This window comes from Centruroides vittatus, unplaced genomic scaffold (assembly GCF_030686945.1).
Source record: "Centruroides vittatus isolate TY-2023 unplaced genomic scaffold, ASM3068694v2 contig_355, whole genome shotgun sequence".
NCBI lineage: Eukaryota > Metazoa > Arthropoda > Arachnida > Scorpiones > Buthidae > Centruroides > Centruroides vittatus.
In genome coordinates, this window is record NW_027122178.1 from 2,237,742 (window position 1) to 2,256,585 (window position 18,844).

The 18,844-nt window shown below is 28.7% G+C and overlaps 1 protein-coding gene across 1 annotated transcript in view; it reads left to right on the top strand.

The window, feature by feature from the left end:
* The first annotated feature begins 285 nt into the window (after positions 1-285).
* LOC136974734 (prolactin-releasing peptide receptor-like) overlaps positions 286-18,844 on the top strand; it is a 54,557-nt gene continuing 35,998 nt past the window's right edge. Inside the window, exon 1 of the mRNA XM_067269680.1 lies at positions 286-356. The gene's annotated coding sequence lies outside the window, so the exon portion shown is untranslated. The remainder of the gene's footprint in view (positions 357-18,844) is intronic.

Genomic DNA, 18,844 nt, shown 5'->3' on the forward strand with positions numbered 1-18,844 from the left:
ATCATGGGTTGCACAATACACAAACGAATTTTAACCAAACCTCTGAACAATGACGGAAACATAAAAAATGGCCACTGTTTAGAAGTTTATATTTGTTCCTAATTAATGTCTACTCCTTCGAATGTTAATGTAAGAAGGTTCGAAGCCCAAATTTTGAATAGTTTGAATGTAGATGTTTACACGCCTCCACACTCAATATTACACTTGTTGCTTGTACTGTATGTTGGGTGTCTAGTCGCTAGGTGGCAGCATCGAGCAGAAGTAAAGGAAAGGTGCAGGCAGCATCGACGAGTGAGTGACAGTTGCAATAGAACAACCCTCTAGTAAAGACTTCAATTGCGCCGCTCCAAATTGGTGTAAGTCGATCTCTTTCCTTCTCTATAATAAACGCATTTAATTTTCCCAAATTTTAATTTTCCACTTTTTAAAAATTATTTCTGATTTTCTGGGGTATTTTGAATTCTTATACTCTTTCTTTCTGGTATAATTAATTTCCTACTTTGCTGTTTCGCACCTGAAATTTCTATATCCTTGTTAAATTTAATCCAGTTTATCTTTATCGTTGTTAAATTATTGTATTTAAAGGAAACTCTAAGCGAGTTAAATTAACTATTTAACTATTAAGTTAACTATTTAAATTATAAAATATTTTGTAGACTCGTGCATGTATATATTTTATTAACATGTGTATTAATATTAAGGGTAACTTTAGATGCGCATTAAACTTTCTAGTTTTATTTTTCTTATTTTTTTCCTATTAATTAACTCTTGTCAGTTGTTTAACTCTGATAAGGTTATTCAAGAGATCTTTAACTACACTTCACACTGTTTTCCTTATCTGGTCGACTGAATTAACGTTTTTGTTGTTTATTTACTGCTTTTATTAACTGAAAAAAAATTACATTCTAAAATTAGAATATTTATAACTAATAAAAATAAACTAAAAATTAATTAATGTTTTTCCAGATATTTTTTACAAATATTACAAAATATTTTAATTAAAAGATTTTAAAATAGCTGTTTTATTCTGTCGCGAAACAAATTCTGTGTAATTATGTATATGAAAAATATAAAATTTAAATAAAATTTTAATGTATTTTTATGAAATATTAATAAATTAAAAACGCGCATGAATACGATACACGTAATTCTTAATAGAAGCATTATTATGTATGTTTCTATAGTAGATTATGATTAAAAAATGTTAAGGAATGAAGTTGTAGGATAATAAAGGATATTAAAGGAAGTCTATTTGGAGCGAAGCCAAATAACAAATCGGTGGGTGCCATGGAAATCGTTAGGTACTTTAACACAAACATTCCAACTACTTGATACAATATTTATAAAATCAATTTGCAACGAATTTAAGCAGAAGTAAATCATATTTAGTGCGTTAAAGTAAAATATATCTGAATTTACTACTTGTTCCTGATGTGTTTAACGTTCTTGTATAATTAATAAGACGCTTCTAGTATTTTAAAAAAGTACTAGATGAACGATACCTTATGAATTATACAGATATGGATCGCTCTAAATTCTACCAGTCTTTCTCTAGTTTATAATTAGTACCCTAATTCTATTAAATTATATTTATGACCAGGCCATTGAGAGCCTGTGTAGGGACCGTGGGTAGTAAAAATAACATTAATTTATAAAGATAGAACTACTACGGGCCCTAAGTTGTCTCCAGGTCTCCCTTCTGGACGATCCTGTTTATAACAAAAATTAATGTTTTTAAAACATAAAACATAAGTTTAGTATTTTAAAAATTATATCTTTAAAGGAATAAAATGTTATATCTCTGAAAATAACCTGAGCTGTGTTATTATATGCACTGTTTTTAATATATCTTTACGACTAGAGGGCAAAAGTGAGGTGTATTTTATTTTCAATCTCATAGGGATCGAGAGAACTTGATCGAGTATTTTCAGTTTTGCATTCAGTTATAATACGCATCCTTTGCAACTTAGAACATTTATTAAAATTCAAATTTATGTCGCGATATAACGCAATTCGAACTTGTTCAAAGGAAAGAATATAAGCGTGGATTTCTGGAAAAACATTTTAAATTACAAGGTATCTTTACGATGCTTTACACATAAGGAAGTAGTTATTTCTTCATAGAAACATTTCAAACTAACTCCCCGCGGCTTTAAACTTCATCTAAACATGTGACATTATAAGTAAACTGTCTGGTATTCTATATGGGCTTGTAGAAGCCAAATGGATCCTTAATGTTTTCTGCTTAAGTAAAGCTCATAACATGAAACATTATACTGTACTAATTCAAAATTTCTCAGCTTCCTGTTAACAGTGACATAGAGAAACTTGTTTGAATCGAACTTGTCCTTAAACGGAAAAAGTCTTTAAAAGAATCAAAAAAGAGTCTTCACAATAAACAAAGAAAAATCTTCAGAAGAAAGAAATCATGTGTAAATAAACAGATCTTCATTTATACTTAATGTTTATTATAAAGTATACAGAAACATTAATATAGATTTTATTTTCAATTAAAATAGCTGACGGTAATTATTCACATTAAAAATACATAGAAGAAATGTCTTCACACTTTACTCATGTCCAATCATCAGAAACAAATGTCTTTCAGGAAGTATGAAGATGTTTTAATTTCTTCTGTGTATTTTTAATGTAAATAACTACCGTCGACCTTTTTAATTGAGAGCATGTATTTTTAATCGTTCTCTTATACCAAATGGCTTTTTAAACTGTAATTCTACGGAGGCATCTCTAATAAGCCTCTAATTAAAAAAAAGATAGTCTCTGTAACAGAAGACTGTTTGTTCCTAGTGATCAGATATAACGGAAGTGTGAAGAAGTTTTAGTTTCTTCCATGTATTTTTAATATTCAGAGATTTTATTTATTATAAATTATATACAGTTACAGATCCAGAAATCTTTGAAGGGGAGTGCAGAAAAGAAACAATATGCCTTACAAAATTTATTTACTACCTGAGGTACCCGGCTTTACTTGAGTAAATCCTTTGAGGGGGTGCTGTTGTGCCCTGATTATTTACAGTATGATACGAAAATAATATATTTTACTATTTATTTTACTTTCCCAACTGTTATAACCTAACACGGGTTTACTTTCCCGGCTATTATAACATATTATAATCGTGTCACAATTGATCCTCCTGATTTTTTGAATTTCGACATTTTGGGACCTCTGAATCCAGAAAAGTCAAACAAGTGATACCCGGAATGTGTTTGTGTTGACGTCTATTTCATTTAATATTTCAGGATGAAATATATAGGATATAGAGGAGGATCATGTGTCTTATCTCGAGTGAGGGTCGGACTTAACGAAACTTTTACTCGTTATTGGCATTTACGATATTTTTAAAAACTGCTCTCTACCTTCATAGTTAAGCCTTTTCCGCCTTTTTTATAATAGTTACCGGTGATAACATGAAAGTTACTTTTTAATAACATCTCGTGTCAGATGGCATCACACAGAATTTTAACTTTGTGTTAATGTGTCTTAGTGTTTCTAAAACAAATATTTTTTGTCGAAAAAGTTATGCAATTTTTTGCTGAAATTTATGTTTATAGTGTTTATATTAATAACGGCAGATCCAAGCAGCAGGTTACGAATTCGCGTTGTATATTACTGCTTCATATTTTTACATGGTATAGAGAAGGGCTATTTTATGTTATAGCTTAGGGCTACAACAAGTCTACCCAGCTAACTTTTATAACACGTGAAAATAAATATTTTGAATACAGGTATTAATTTAAAATAAGTTGAGTCAGTTTTTTACAAAAAAAGACGAAATTTTTAATTCAATTAAATAATTTAATTAGTTTTTTAATTAATAAATTTAGCTTTATGTATTTACATTGATTACATATTAAGTTAATGATTTGTTATTTATGTTTAAAACTGTAATTATAAATTGATATTTTTTATATTTTTTTTAAGTTTTATTAATTTTAGATATAATTTGATAAATCTTTATATCTTATAGAATCTATCAGATAATCTTTGAAACCGTCAATTAATTGCATGTTCAGTTTTTAGTTACTTTTAATTCCTTCCCTCCCTGTGTACGAAAGTGTACTTTTGGCAAACCTCTTCGGTTGTACAGTACGTGTTAATTAGTTCATAGACTTCCTGACACCGAAAAATGACTAAAAAATTTATGCAAATATTTTTAACTGGAAGTTCGTTTTGATTGGTAATAAGTAGACTTATTTTTATGCCACTAAAACCATTAAAACGTCTTCGTAGACGATGTCACGATCCCCTCCCTCTCCATCGTGTAAGATGACACACTTTTTTGTGACCCCTCCCCTTAAATCATACACGTAATTAATGAACGACTCCTTTCAAGCGAAACGTTACTTGGTGTCATGGTAACTCAGTAACATAATGAACACTGTGTAACATATTTAGTGTAATAATAAATCGAACGAAAATCTGACAAAAAACACTGGCAAACATAGATCATGTTATTGACAAATAATTGTTAGTTTGTCAGATCGATTAATAATACAAAATTATTACAGAAAATATAAAAAAAAACAACTTTTATTCATATAAATATGACAAACAGTAAACGATCCTTAGTAGCTGTTGCAGATCATTCAGCATCTTCAGCTTTTTACCTTAACGGCTGTGACCCGAATAGAAACAGCTTATTTGGAGCCAAACAAGAAAGAAAATGACTCACACGGATACAATGCACACAATTTTCACAAGAAAATATATCTCGAGGACAAAATAAATTTTAAATAATATATTTGTTTAAATTTTGAGTCGAAAATTGTGAAAGATTGAAGAAATTCCAAATGGTGAGTACTGGATGTAAAAGTATTACGTCTCTATGATAAATAACTTACAATAAAGTTGTCTTAACGGGTTAGCATTTTTGAATATAAACTTGAAAGAATATATATATATTTTCCAACGTTAAATAACTGGCAAGAACTCTTGCTCGACTTTCTCGGCACTCGAACAGGAAGTTAAGAGGACCATTAGCAAGTCGGGTAATTTTCAATTATACTAGGAAATAAAATTTAAGTAATAACAAAAGCTTTAAAAATTAAGCTTTTGTTATTTTGATTTTAAAAAATCTCTATTAAAAACACTAAGACACTAGCTTAAAATTAAAATTATATGTGGCGCCATCAGTTATAAGATGTTATTAAAAATAACTTTTATATTAATTATTATAAAAAGGCGAAACAGGTTCACTTTGAAGGTAGAGAGGAGTTTTTTAAAAATATCGTAAATGCCAATAACGAGTAAAATTTTCATTAACTCCGACCTCACTCGAGATACGACACATAATCCCCCTGAATCAGTAACTATCAAAATTTAATAGCATCTATTTCCCTTATATAAAAGTTACCACGTCAAATTTCGTTTCTTAATCTTTATTTCATCTTGAGATATTAAATGAAATAAACGCCAACACAAACACATACGAATTTTTGTTTTGTTTTCTTTGTTTCACTTTTTTGGTTCAGAAATCTCAAAACGTCGAGATTTTCAAAAATTCAGAGGGTGAAATTTGACACGATCATAAGACTTTCCGTGTTACGTTATAACAGCTGAGAAGGTAAAAGTAATGCGACTTGCATTATCTGCAAAGCTTAATATCATTCCAGCCATCAGAAAGATTTGATAAGAGTAAAGATTCTTCTTTAGTAATTGTGCAGGGTTTCGAGAGGCGGAGCTGAATCCCCCTCCCCCGATTTCGAAAAAACTTAGAATCTGTAGTGGCTCTTACCCCCATAAAATTAATACAATTTATAGCAACTGAAAATAATGTTCGAGACTTTGTTATTTAAAGAATAAAAGAATTCTAAATATTCCATTTTTTTTCAAAAAACGTCGAAACAGGGACCCGCTCTAACCTCGTGCTCCATACAGCGTACTCTCTAGGCGGACCTGAGTACTGTACTGTATATGTATTTATTTTTATAATTTTGAAAATGATCATCCGAAGGGATTACATTTTTGGGCTGTACATTGAAAAAATTGTAGACCCACAACTTCCCACTGTCATCTGTCTATCTCTCTTTCCTTAATCTCCAGAACGGATTTAGATAGATGAAAGCCGAGACTAGATATAGAAATCTTAGGGGCAAGAGGCCTCAGTTAACTATATTCGTACTTTCGATGCAAAAAGAAAGCCATGTTATTTCAATTCAAAAATTTCGTTTGAAAGGTGTTAGATAGACACTATTGTTAACAGAAAAGTATGGTGTACAGGGGCGAGACAATATGAGGTGGAGAGCATGTATTTTAAATTAAATAAATTAAAAATATGATTAAAAATTATAGTCCGACATTGTGACGATTATTTAAGGTTCATAATTGTGTTATAATTCATAAGTGTTATTTAAGTTTATATTAAACGATTATCAATATTAATCTATTCCTACACTAAGCAGTTACGCACAACTTTTAAAATATATAAATTTTATAAACATGAGAGTTAACCAAGAATATATTGTGCTATTTAGAGAATGAGAATAAAAGTTAAACACAAATAATCACAATAACAAACTTTATTTTGTTATTCATTGCAAGAAAATTAGCCTGTAATGTATAAGAGATCAACTGTTTAATTAGAAAATACGTTTACCAATTGAACAGTTACTATGTTGTAAATTGTTGAAAAACTCAATGTCGCAAGGCTCAATTGCTGTAAAGTTAAATGCTGTAAGGCTCAAATGCTCAAATCAATTTTCAGTAGTACAAGTTTCAATCTTTATCAAAGAAATAAATGTCGGTATCATTTAATTACTATTTTCTATTTAAATTTTGGACGAGGATTTTATATTTTTTGCTTCAAAAAGTTGTTACTTATCAGTGTTTATATAAAATTATTCAGACAAGAATGGGTTTACAATTATAAAAGACAAAAATAGTTTTTAAATAACTGAAGTAAAATTAGAGGTATAAAAAGATATTAAATTAGTTTTAAAGATGGTAATTTACAGAATAATTAACATTATTTTGCATTATAAAAATAGAGAGCATAGCTATATTTTAAACTTAAAAATAGAACGATTCTATAAAACAAAATAAAAATAATATATAAATTGTGTGTAGATGGATTTACATTTATATATACTATATATAAATATAATAAAAGAATAATAAAATATTATATAAATATATACTATTATTATATTTAGGTACTAAAACTGAATACTATTTTAAGTCTTTTATATAAATGAAATTCGAATAAAAATATAAATATTTGTCGTTATAACTCACGAAATACATAAAACAAATTAGAAAATTATAAAATATTTTCATTCGATCTTCCGAATAAATATGTTATCAATACATCTAAAAAAGTTATTAATTTATTAGATTATGAAAGTGTTTAATTGTTCATTTATGGGATTATTGAATATATTCTATTAATGGATTTTAATTTCTATCCACTATCAGCTTTAGTTATTATATTAAACTGATAGCGAGATATGACTCCTATCCTCTCTATCTCATACCCCCTTGCTTTATAATCTCTAGAATGTAATAGAATCAATGCTCCATATAGAATTCCTGCCAAACTACGAAAGTCTTAATTTATGGAGTTCTGAGATATAAGGCAAACTACAGGCCAACAAAAAGAAACAAAATTCTGTATATATGTATGCACATACATACAGAATTTTGTTCCTTTTTGATGTTTTTAAAAACCATGGCACTACTTTGAAGGTTTGCTTTGGTTTCATGAGATACGACAACACAACACAAAGGCGATTTGCTAAGGGGATGTAATTCAGTAGGAATTCATTTAGGAAACTAACTCCCATTTAGATGTGACACGTAAAAATGCAGAATACTACACGCCGCCAAACCGTTGGTAGGATACGAACCCGCGATCGAGAACTTCGATGGTTTTATCGATTCGGCCATCGGTGAGCTGATTTAGATAGAAAACTAGTTCTTTCTTTTGAAAATGTTGGTATTTTTTCTTAATTTTCTTTTCATATTCTTATATATTTCATTGCAGAAATTTGCACAGACATATTTTCAATATCAAACATAACAAAAGTTTTTGTTTAAAAAATATTCTTGCCTTATTTTATTTTCTACTACGTACTTTTACGAGCATCTCAAAAAATCCAAAATTTTCAATTAGAGAGTTTAAAATAAGCCTTAATTAGCAGCATGTTGTGTAAATTTTATTTGAAGACATTCAATATGAATACGATAATAATATCGATGACAAATTGTTGATCTGTACCGTTTATCTATAGAAAAAACAAAGAATGGACTTAAGGGTTTGCCACGCGATAAGCCAGAATTGATTACTATTGAACCAAAAAGAGTAACCTTTAATTGGTTCTGTATCAGTAGAAATGCTCTGGAGAAGATAGATAAAGAACAAAGTTTCACCATAATTTCCAAGTTTGTTCTACATTCGAAGTCAAACACTTTGATCACTTGGTTTGCTTCGATCGATAAATGCTAAATAAACTTCGTTTGCTTTAAGATCGAATATAACCGAATTAAAATTTTAAAAATGTAAGTTTCTTTCTAAATATAGCTTTAAATAAAAAATTTTAAAAATTTATTAAGAAAATATTTCATGAATTACAACATATTAAATTATAGGGAATATTATTGCATAGTGCGCCCTGTTACGTACAGTACGTCTAAGAATACACTTCGTAGCTTCATTCGCACACTAGTGACTACATCCACAGTGATGCAGGGGTGTAGATTTTCGCGTTATAATTCCGGTCCCCTTCTAATATCGCTTCTAGTTATTGCTTATATGTGATCTGAATTTCCTTGCAGATAAACACTCGCCTTTATAGCATTCGAGTAATTCCTATGATAAAATTATGAGCTATGTGTGAATCATTCATTCATTCACTCGTATTACTTATCAGATTGAAGTGCATTCACTCGAATAAAGGGAGAATGTGAGTAATTTTACCAAATAACTTTCTTCTTTCTCCAAGGCATTTCTTGTTATTCGCATACCAAATTATTCTTGTTTTTCTCATTCAATTACTGAAGCTCACTAGTGGCCGAATAGATAAAAACCACCGAACACTAGTCATGGGTTCGCACCTCTTTAATCGGATGGCCACATCGAGTTTTCCAGGTTTTCTTCGGGTGTCTGAAATCAAAATAGGGACAATTTCCCGTAGAGATTCTTCTGGGGAGGCACCCTCTTGGCAGATCACTCTTGTGTTGCGTTAACTCAGTCAATTCCAATCCAATAACTGAAATTATTAATATGCTTAATAAGTTAAAAAATAAATAAATATAAAATTAAACTTTTTTATATTTGTCAAAATTTAATATTTAAAAAAAATTAAAATATAAATTCATATTTTATTATATTCTATATTATTTTTTATTTTATTTATGCAATTTTTTAGAATAAAAATTAATGCATTTTGAAAAGTACTTAATTTTTTTTTATTAAAAATAATTCTCAATAATTGAATTTCATATTATTATTGTTATTTTTATTTTTATTTTATTTTTTATTGTTAGAGTTTCTAGAGAAACATCCTAGAATTGTTCTATTCATTGGAAAAATAACGTTATATAAATTTAAATAAATATTCGTAAATATTTTATACGTATGAATAATATTCTAATAATTACTTAACTTAAATTATTTAGTTTAAATATTTTTTTAAATATCTATATCTATATTTAATGTTTTTTACTATCATCGACGTTATTATCGTCATTAAAGTCATGAATATTTCGTTGTAAACAAGACCAGGAATGAGGAAACTCACTGCATAATGGGTTTTACTCATTCTTGATGTTGAGGAAAACCCACTGCGTAATGGGTTTTCCTCATTCCTCAGGGAGACTTGAATCGAGTCGAAACAACACTGCCATTTCTCTCTGTTTATTTGCATCCTTTTCTGTCAAACCACATACTCTGGTGTTTCTTTTCATCTCCTTCCCACGTTTCACATGCGCTTCTAAAATTTTGAATATGTTCCTTATAAATTTATAAAAAAATTCCAAACAAACAACCTAAGTAAATATGATATCAAATACTTTTAAAGTTATATCAATACAATTTAATAAAAATATTTACTTTTAAAATATGTATTTTTTTTATTTAAATGTAAATTAAAATAAAAAAAATATTGACATTTGTAATGAGACTTTAGAACTTTAGCTTAGGTAATCAATATTATAATTACTTAATTGAAACTAGATTTTAATAAGATAACCGACTATTATATAAAACCATTATCATATTAAACAATATTAAAATATTGGATTTATATATCAAAATGCATTTTTCTCATTCCCTAAAAGGGTGTTGTCAATGATCAATGGTCATAATTCTCCAGTAAAAATTCCATTTGGTAGAAAATATATCCCTATTATTATTATCTTATAGCAGTTATGGCATTTTATATAATAATTATGAAATTTATCACGAAATTTTTAAATTTTCGACATGATTCTTTGATTCGTACTTTCGAATTAAAGATAATCATAGTATATTAAGTATTGATTTGGAAGATTTTATAATCAAGGTGTATTAATGAAGATTTAAAGAATTCCACCTTTGAATTAAGAATAATCAATGTATACGGGAAGGAAAATCAAGATTGCACTAAAAGTCATTTTGTAGAAAATATATTCCCATTATTATTTTCTAACACTTTTTTTTTTTTTTTTTTTTTTTTTTTGTAACTCTTTCCGCCCAGTGGGCACTAAGAGGGCCTCTTATAGCAAGCCTATTATGGGTTCGGCCAGGCCCACAATGGGGCGGCCGGGTGGTGAGGGACGGGGACCGACATATCCGGACGGACCACCCCCCGAAAAATTCCTGGGGATTTCTCGACCCGTCCGGATTCGATCCCGGGTCCCCCAGGGCGGTAGGCTGCTAACCTTGACCGCTCGGCCATCCGGCCAACACTTTAGTTTTATACACTTTATATGATGCTATGTCATTTAAGGGGTTTTATTCACCATCCTTTAAATTAAAATACAAATTAATATAACTCGTAATATCTAAATAAAAGTTCTTTATATTTTTATTTATAAATTAGATAATTTAATTTTATATTTTGATTTTAGATTTTCAGAAATAAATATTGAATACTAAAATATGATTTAAGTGTGATAGGATTTTATAAACAGGAAAAGCATAAATATTGAAAATATAAATATTCCTTGGAAGATGGAAAGGCTTTTTCACTTATATTTTCTATATAACTTTTTGAAAACGTTTAAAGTTATTTTTATAATTTTTTTTTGATGTAAACATTTTTTTATCTGTTTGATTTTCTCTACAATTCTTTTCCTTTTTCTTTCTTTGCCAAACACACGATGAGAGATTTTACATTAAATATTTCTCTATAAAATTCTTCTAGAAATTTGGTAGTTTTCAGAGAAATGTCAAAGTTTGGGAAAGATATTGAATATTTAATGAAATGGTTATGATTGGCTGTAGGATGTCTCTTAACACAGTGTAAAGATTGATGTTACGACATCAGTTGGATGGTAGAATATATTATTAAATGATATAATTAAAGTAACCCAACATATATTCTTAGATAACTTTTACAAATATCTACAAGAGCGATTTCTATCGCATTCTGTCAAGTTTTCTTCAATATTTCATACACATAAATGAGAAATTGCTACGAATCGCCATTAAATTCTTTAAATTGGTAAATATTTTATATGACACATTCTATTGGTCTGGGACCACCCAGGAATTTTTTTGGGTGATCTGTCTCTGATATGTCGGATCCGATCTTCCCATTTTAGGGCTGGTCGGTTCCACGATGAAAAAGGCCCTTCTAGTGCCTAAAAGACGGAAATAGTAAAAAGTCTCAAAGAAAAGTGATTTTTTTTCATAAATTTACTCCGTGTTCAGATTTCAATTATCGTAATTAAATTCTTATAAAATTTTTTGTTATTAAAATAAAATAAACTCATTGAATTAATTAATTTCTACTTTAAAATTATTTAGCTATATCTTGTTCAAGTTTTATAAAGTTATTTGTCACATATTTAATCGATAACGCAATAAATAATTTAACTAATCCTGCTTTAGTTCACTAAAAAAATAGTCCCTTTAGATAAAATTTTTAAAACAGTTCTTTAAAATTTAATTAAAGAACTTTTTTATGGTTATTTTTGAAATTTAAAAATATTTTTTTGTGTGTTTAAAAAGTATTAATGACTGTTCCAAACATGATAAATTCCCCCAAATAAAATCGCCTTTAATATAATTTGAGTGAAGATTTTATATTTATTTTCTTTTATAAATACGAATAATTGTTAAGAATTTTAACAAAAATTATTTTATTTTTTACTTTTTTAATTAATATATAGGAAAAATATAATTTTTAAAATATTCTCCATTGTTATTTTGTTGTTTTACACACAACTAGCGTAATAAATATGATTCATAGTTTGGAACCTTTTAGTTTGATTGATGTAATTTCGAGATTACATCTGAATATTTTTATTTAAAATGAATAAATAAATAAATTCATTTAATATACTACAATCATTCAAGATGTATAATGAATCGCGTTTCATTCGTTTACAATCTTCTATATCTTATTGGAACGTAGGAAACTTAATTGTATTTTTGATCTCTGTAGCGCAAGTAATGGTTGTTTAATTGCAGAATTTCGTGATGATAACATCTTTGTTTGATTTTATTTAACCTATTCTTCGTTTTTCTTCCTAACTACATATGTAATTTACCTATAAAATATGTAATTAATTTAAACACGCATCAATCATTTATCTATGTCTTTAGAACCTTCAATTTTCTTTCTCAGGTCAATGTCGTAAAACTGTTCAATTTACTAATTATTATTATTTCTTAACAGAATATTTAATATTGAATAATGTTAAATTAGTATTCTGTGAAGAATATCGAAATATAGTATTTTGACTATTTTTAATTTATTCAATATTTATTTTACTAATGTAGCAACTTCCATATGTGTGATCGATAACTTCCTCTGTAGGTAAATAATGGTATATTGAGTTCAAAGGATTTCGATATCAGAAGTCCTTCATATTCTTGTGATGACATAATATTGATTTCTGGAAAGGTTTAATGCGGGAAACCAAAGTTAAAATGTCAAATTAACTGCTTCAATCAGACTAAAAAGCAAAAGCAATAAATTGTATTTCCTGTGATCGTCACGGGTTCGTTCCTGTCCAATGGACTGGCCGCATGGTTTTCGGGTTTTCTTCACGCGTCTAACTTTTAAATTAGAGGTAATAGAGAACTTTTAAATATGTTATGTTTCCTTATTTCATCAATCTAATCCAATCTGTGATTTACTTAGTGCATTTCATTTCTATTTGTGATGGATTCAAATTCATATTTATTTCCATGCACTATAATCTCATGTATAATATTTTGAGTGGTTATTCATTTTATTATTATTTTAGGTAGTAAACTGTCAAAATTAGATTTTTCAAAATGTGACGATATAATTTAATTTCAGTATTTTTTAATATATATATATATTTAATCATTAATTCACTTTTCCTTCAGTTTCGACACGGGCTAAGTTAATATTGTCGTGGATTGCTTTTGAAAAATAACAACTTTAGGATGAGTATTCTCTTGTGTAGCTTTCTCTGGACAACTTTTCGAATAAATTCTCTAGATTTTTTTGAAATCATTCTCTTAGAGCATCCGTGAAAGATTTCTGAAAACACTAAGAAATCGATGTATATTTCATTATAAGAGAATATTTCAATAATTGTATGGCTTGGATACCAAAGTACAGCTCAAACCGTTAAGAACTCATAATAGTTGAGAGTACTCATAAAGACATTTTCCTACTTCTTTTCATTTGTTGTGATATTCGTTAAATCATCTAAATGACAGGATTACCATAGTTGATCAGAATCCTGAAATATTAATAAATATATTAATAAATTGCAATTTTTCCATCGAGCTTATTTTGGTTTTTGACAAATCTGTGTTATTCAGATTTAAATCTTTATTTTTAATGTTTCTCATTTCAACAGTTTATCGTCTTTTTTCTTTCAAACGCTTTTAATTAATTTTGTGCCGTGTTCTCAAATCTTGCAACTCAAATTTCATTCATTTCTAATTAAGAAAGAAGGTTGAAAGTCTGAGGACATAACTAAGTCCGATGACAATTCACTTGATCATATGATATTTTACGGGATGGCTCCACCGCCTTATTCACACTACTTCGAAACCCGGGAAACATAACCAAATATGGAATTTAATCATATATACATCTAAATGCATTGTAGTAATGTATATGACCGGGATGATCCTAATCTAATCACATCCCTAATCTCAGAAATATGATCAATAAAAGCGCTTTTAAAAACTTTTAAAATTATTTGAAATTTCTTAAGAAATTAAGCTAATATAACATAAATATAACTTGAAGTTGTAAGTTTTGATTGAAATCAGTAGTATTGATTGATTGATTAATTAATTAACATGAAGCACTTAAGCTATAGATCGACTACAATTATGTCCATTACGGGCGGATCTCATTGCCGAATGGGGTCATCCGGTATGAGCCTACTTCTTTCCACAATGAGGAAGAAACGATGCCCAACGTACTGCATACGATTTAAATCTCGATCCCGATTCACATTGAAAATTGATAGAACACTAATGTACTGTACTGTACATTATTAACGGAGAGTCGTATGCAAATTTATGATCTCCAAAAGATCACTAATTTGCATACGAAATTCGAATTTATTGGCTTTTTCATAAACAGATGTTTACAATTGACAGTAAGAAACTGTTTAGCGAAATTCAATAAATTCCAATCTAAATTTAATTTGTAATTATTAAATCAATATTATATTTACATGATGCAGCAAAGTTCTTTATTCTGAATTATTGCAAAAATATTTTAAGTTAAGTGTTTATTTCAAGATACTCACATGATACAAAGTTTCTTTCGACATTGATTTTTGAATTAAATGTAGAAAAGCTTAATCAAATATCTGCACTTTACCCAAAAAAATCTTTCATTGATTAAATAATTAACGTAAAGCACTCACTGCACGTTGTAACTATAGAACGGTCACAATTAGTCTAGAAAGGCTCAACTTTAAAGTTAATAAATAAAATACCATGACACCAGATACAATCCACGTATATTTAACCGAAATTAAAATAAAAAATGTTTTACTTAGACTTATTATGGTCGGTCTTTCTAACGGTCACGGATGTAATTGACATATAATAAAGTTGACAAGCATGGACAAATAAAGAGAATGGACACGAATACCCATGAAAATTTTACAAGTAGGCTATATCTTCTTCCACAAATGAACTTCTTAGGGCTTGTTCTCTAAATGGAAAGGGTTCAAACACACGCTACCTCTCTGGTTAACGAAAGAAGAAAACTTTCACGATTCCGCCATTATCCGTATCGAGTCAAATCTTACTATTTTACGTATAAATTTGAAGAAATGGTCCATTTAAAACGAATGAATCATAATCAGATCTATCACGAGAAATACATTGCACCAAAAATCTGAGAATCTTCGCTATTCCTATATTTTGCATTGCAACTACCTATTGGTAAGGTTAAATATTTCGTTCTTATTTATTTGTAGACTCAACTGTAGAGTATTAAGAGATGTCGTGGTCAATAAGGTAAATACAAATAAGCAAATGAAACACGAACAGATTTTAATTTGATTTTCAATCCTGTATTAGAAAAATATATTAAAAATTTTTAAGAGTTTTGCATAGAAGAAAAACTTTTAAACATAATTTCAGAAGTAAACACCTAAATTGCTGTTTACGTAAAACACTTCTATGATATCGATTAAATCTAGTGTTTTCTGTATGAAAATACTTGTACGTAATAATACTTGTACTCAATAATTTGTATATCAATGGGTTTTACTATGAAATTGCAGAAATTGTTTGTTATATAAGCTATTCTTTCCTACAAAAAGGACTTTTCAGTTGTTATTTTGGGATTATTCAATACGATAATCCAATATCAATTTTTTAAATTTAAATAAACTTTATTCTTTTTTACTGTCTACCAATTTTCCAAATAATATAAAGTAAACATTTCTTTGTAGTCGTCTTTGAAACGTCCAAAAATTAAGGGTACGTTTTCTGTGAAACTCTTCAAAACTCGAGATTACATTTTCTATGACTTCTATGACAATTTTCTATTTAACAGATCGTCCATAAAGTATGTAATGCTATTTTTGTACTTTTCAACTATTAACTACAGGGAATGGACTCTGTAACGATCCTTTACGCTGTCATACATACCCACCCCAAAGTTATGTAACGAATATCGTCGATCTATTTCTTAATTGTAGTAAGGATCAACATATAGCGGGGAATACCCAACGTAATATTATTTTATTAATAACATATACAGCATATAAAGCAGTGATGTAAACAGTACGGTTTACTATGCAACATTTCAGGAACAGAAATGAATCATTCTGTTACCTGAGAGTTCGGAACCCTCGAGACAACAAACGTAACGTAATACCAGGGACGTGTATAACGTATTGCTAGGGAGTGAGGGTGTTACAAAAACACACCCACTCCTTGTAACGCGTCGTCAAAATTACCTGAATATCCAGCCAAACACTCATATCTGTGTTACATATATGTTAATTTTGAGTTTATAAATTCCATAAAATGGGATTAAACATTGATAATGTTTCTTTTAAATATATTCATTATCTCGTTCAGACTCATGGGATTCATTTTTACAATGAGTCAGTATATAGTTTATGGGTAATTCAATTTACTCTCGAGGGTTCTGAACTCTATTAATATTACTGTAATATAGTTGAACTTCCATAATGGCCATATATCTCAGGAATCTTTTTCAATAAAAGTGCATACGTTATAACCTGCGAACGACGGCCAATTTTTGTTTTAGTCTGTGGCTGTTCAGAGGTTTAACTTGTACATTGTTAGTAATTGATTAATCTCTGTCTTGTATTATGTGTAATGAAAACAAAATTGTAACTTAGCACATATCTTCGGATATTATTTTGATTAAATAGGTTGAAAGCAATTTACACAAAAGAAACATTACCTTACGTTGTTGTAACTGAAATAATTATTACTTAAACTTGTTTAGTAATTAATAATCTGTCTGAAGATAAGAGATATCATATTGAAAGAATGTAAAATTTAATACATCGATGTACGTATAAATATATGTACATAAGATGTTTTAAGAAAAGTTGAATTGACAATGATAAAATTGAATTGAATTTTAATGAGATGGACAATCTGCCAAGAAGCGTGCTTTTCGGAGGAGTATTTTTCTATAGGAATCGGCCCCCAGTCTAGATGTTATAAAGTGAAGAAAACTTGGCAAATACCATGTAAACAGTCGCAGGTCAGGCACGAACCCGCGATCAGTGTTCTGATAAAATTGTTTATGATTTGAAGTATTAAATAAAACTTTATTTAGTGTTTTAGAATTCATTAGATGTATATATTATATTCATGTAAAGACATATTAATTTATGCAATTTTATGAAATGAGAATGTTTAATTCCACGATTCAAATTAAGTAATTAGCATGATTTGCAAAGTAAAAAGTTTTCAATTCGAATAAATATTTTCAATAATTTAAATGTAAATTAGACGCTTCATGTAAATTTGCCTATTAAATTTTCAACATTGACTTATAAATAAATTCAGCGAAAAATTCTTCTTTACTTGAAATACAGAAAGAAATTTTACAGTAACAATTGACAGGATTCAAAAATTCTTACTCGTTCTTTCTTTCCAAGTTTCCACTTCATTTATTTAATTCTTAAACCATTAACTCTTAGATTAAGGAAAAGATAAATTTACTTTGTATGGTTTTTACTGACGTAATTACTTTTCTCACTGATTTAAAACTTCCTGTCTTTCACAAAATCGTTATTTCTATAAAACATTCCTTTCGACGAATTGAAATTTTTTAATTCTGTAATCAAATTTGCAACTCAAATTCTTTCATAAAATTGATTATTGTTGTAGAAATTAAAATAAAAAATAAACAGAGATACGTCTTGTATAAAAAAATACATAAATATCATAGCCCTAAATAATTGTAAATACGTGAGATTCGATGCGTAAGGAAATTTTTAAAGTTCTAAAATAATGAAAGAAACCTTTTTCCTCTTTTTCAAAGTTTCTTCGAAAAGATTAATGTTACAGTCTATTAATTTTTAAATTTACAACAGTTTTCTAATTCTGTTTTTCATATAAATCTTTTCTTTATCTCTCCACTTATCACTGTTACATATAAATTTTATAAGATTATACATTTATAAATTATCCCGAGCGTTTCAGGATGCCAAGCCAGTTAAGACCTTAGCCTACCGCTCCGGAGGACCAAAGAACAAATTCGGGCATTTTTCTTGTGCAATCCGTTCCGGATATACAGAGCCCATCCCGCCGCTCCTTTAATGAGCCAGGCTGAACCCACGATAAGTACTCACCAGTGTATCATTGGTTGTGAGTTCGCACCTGATCAACGGGCTAACAAAATGGCATTTTTTAGGTTTTTTCACGTGTCTAACACACCTAAATAGGATAAAACTTCGGAGGAATTCCTACCTCGGCAGATAACTCTATTCCACTATGCTGAAGCGATCACGATCTATTAGTTGGAAGCTCATATAAATATAGTTAAGAATCATTTATAATTTATAATTAGCTTAAAGTAGAAAAAACACGAGTTTGAAAGTATGATGGCTTTTTATTAGGGAGAAAATTGTGCTTTGCAGATTATAACTTTTGTTTTATTTCGTTAATTTGTGATTAATTATTTATGACGCGATATTATTTTATAATTTATCTTTCTTAGAAAAAGATGA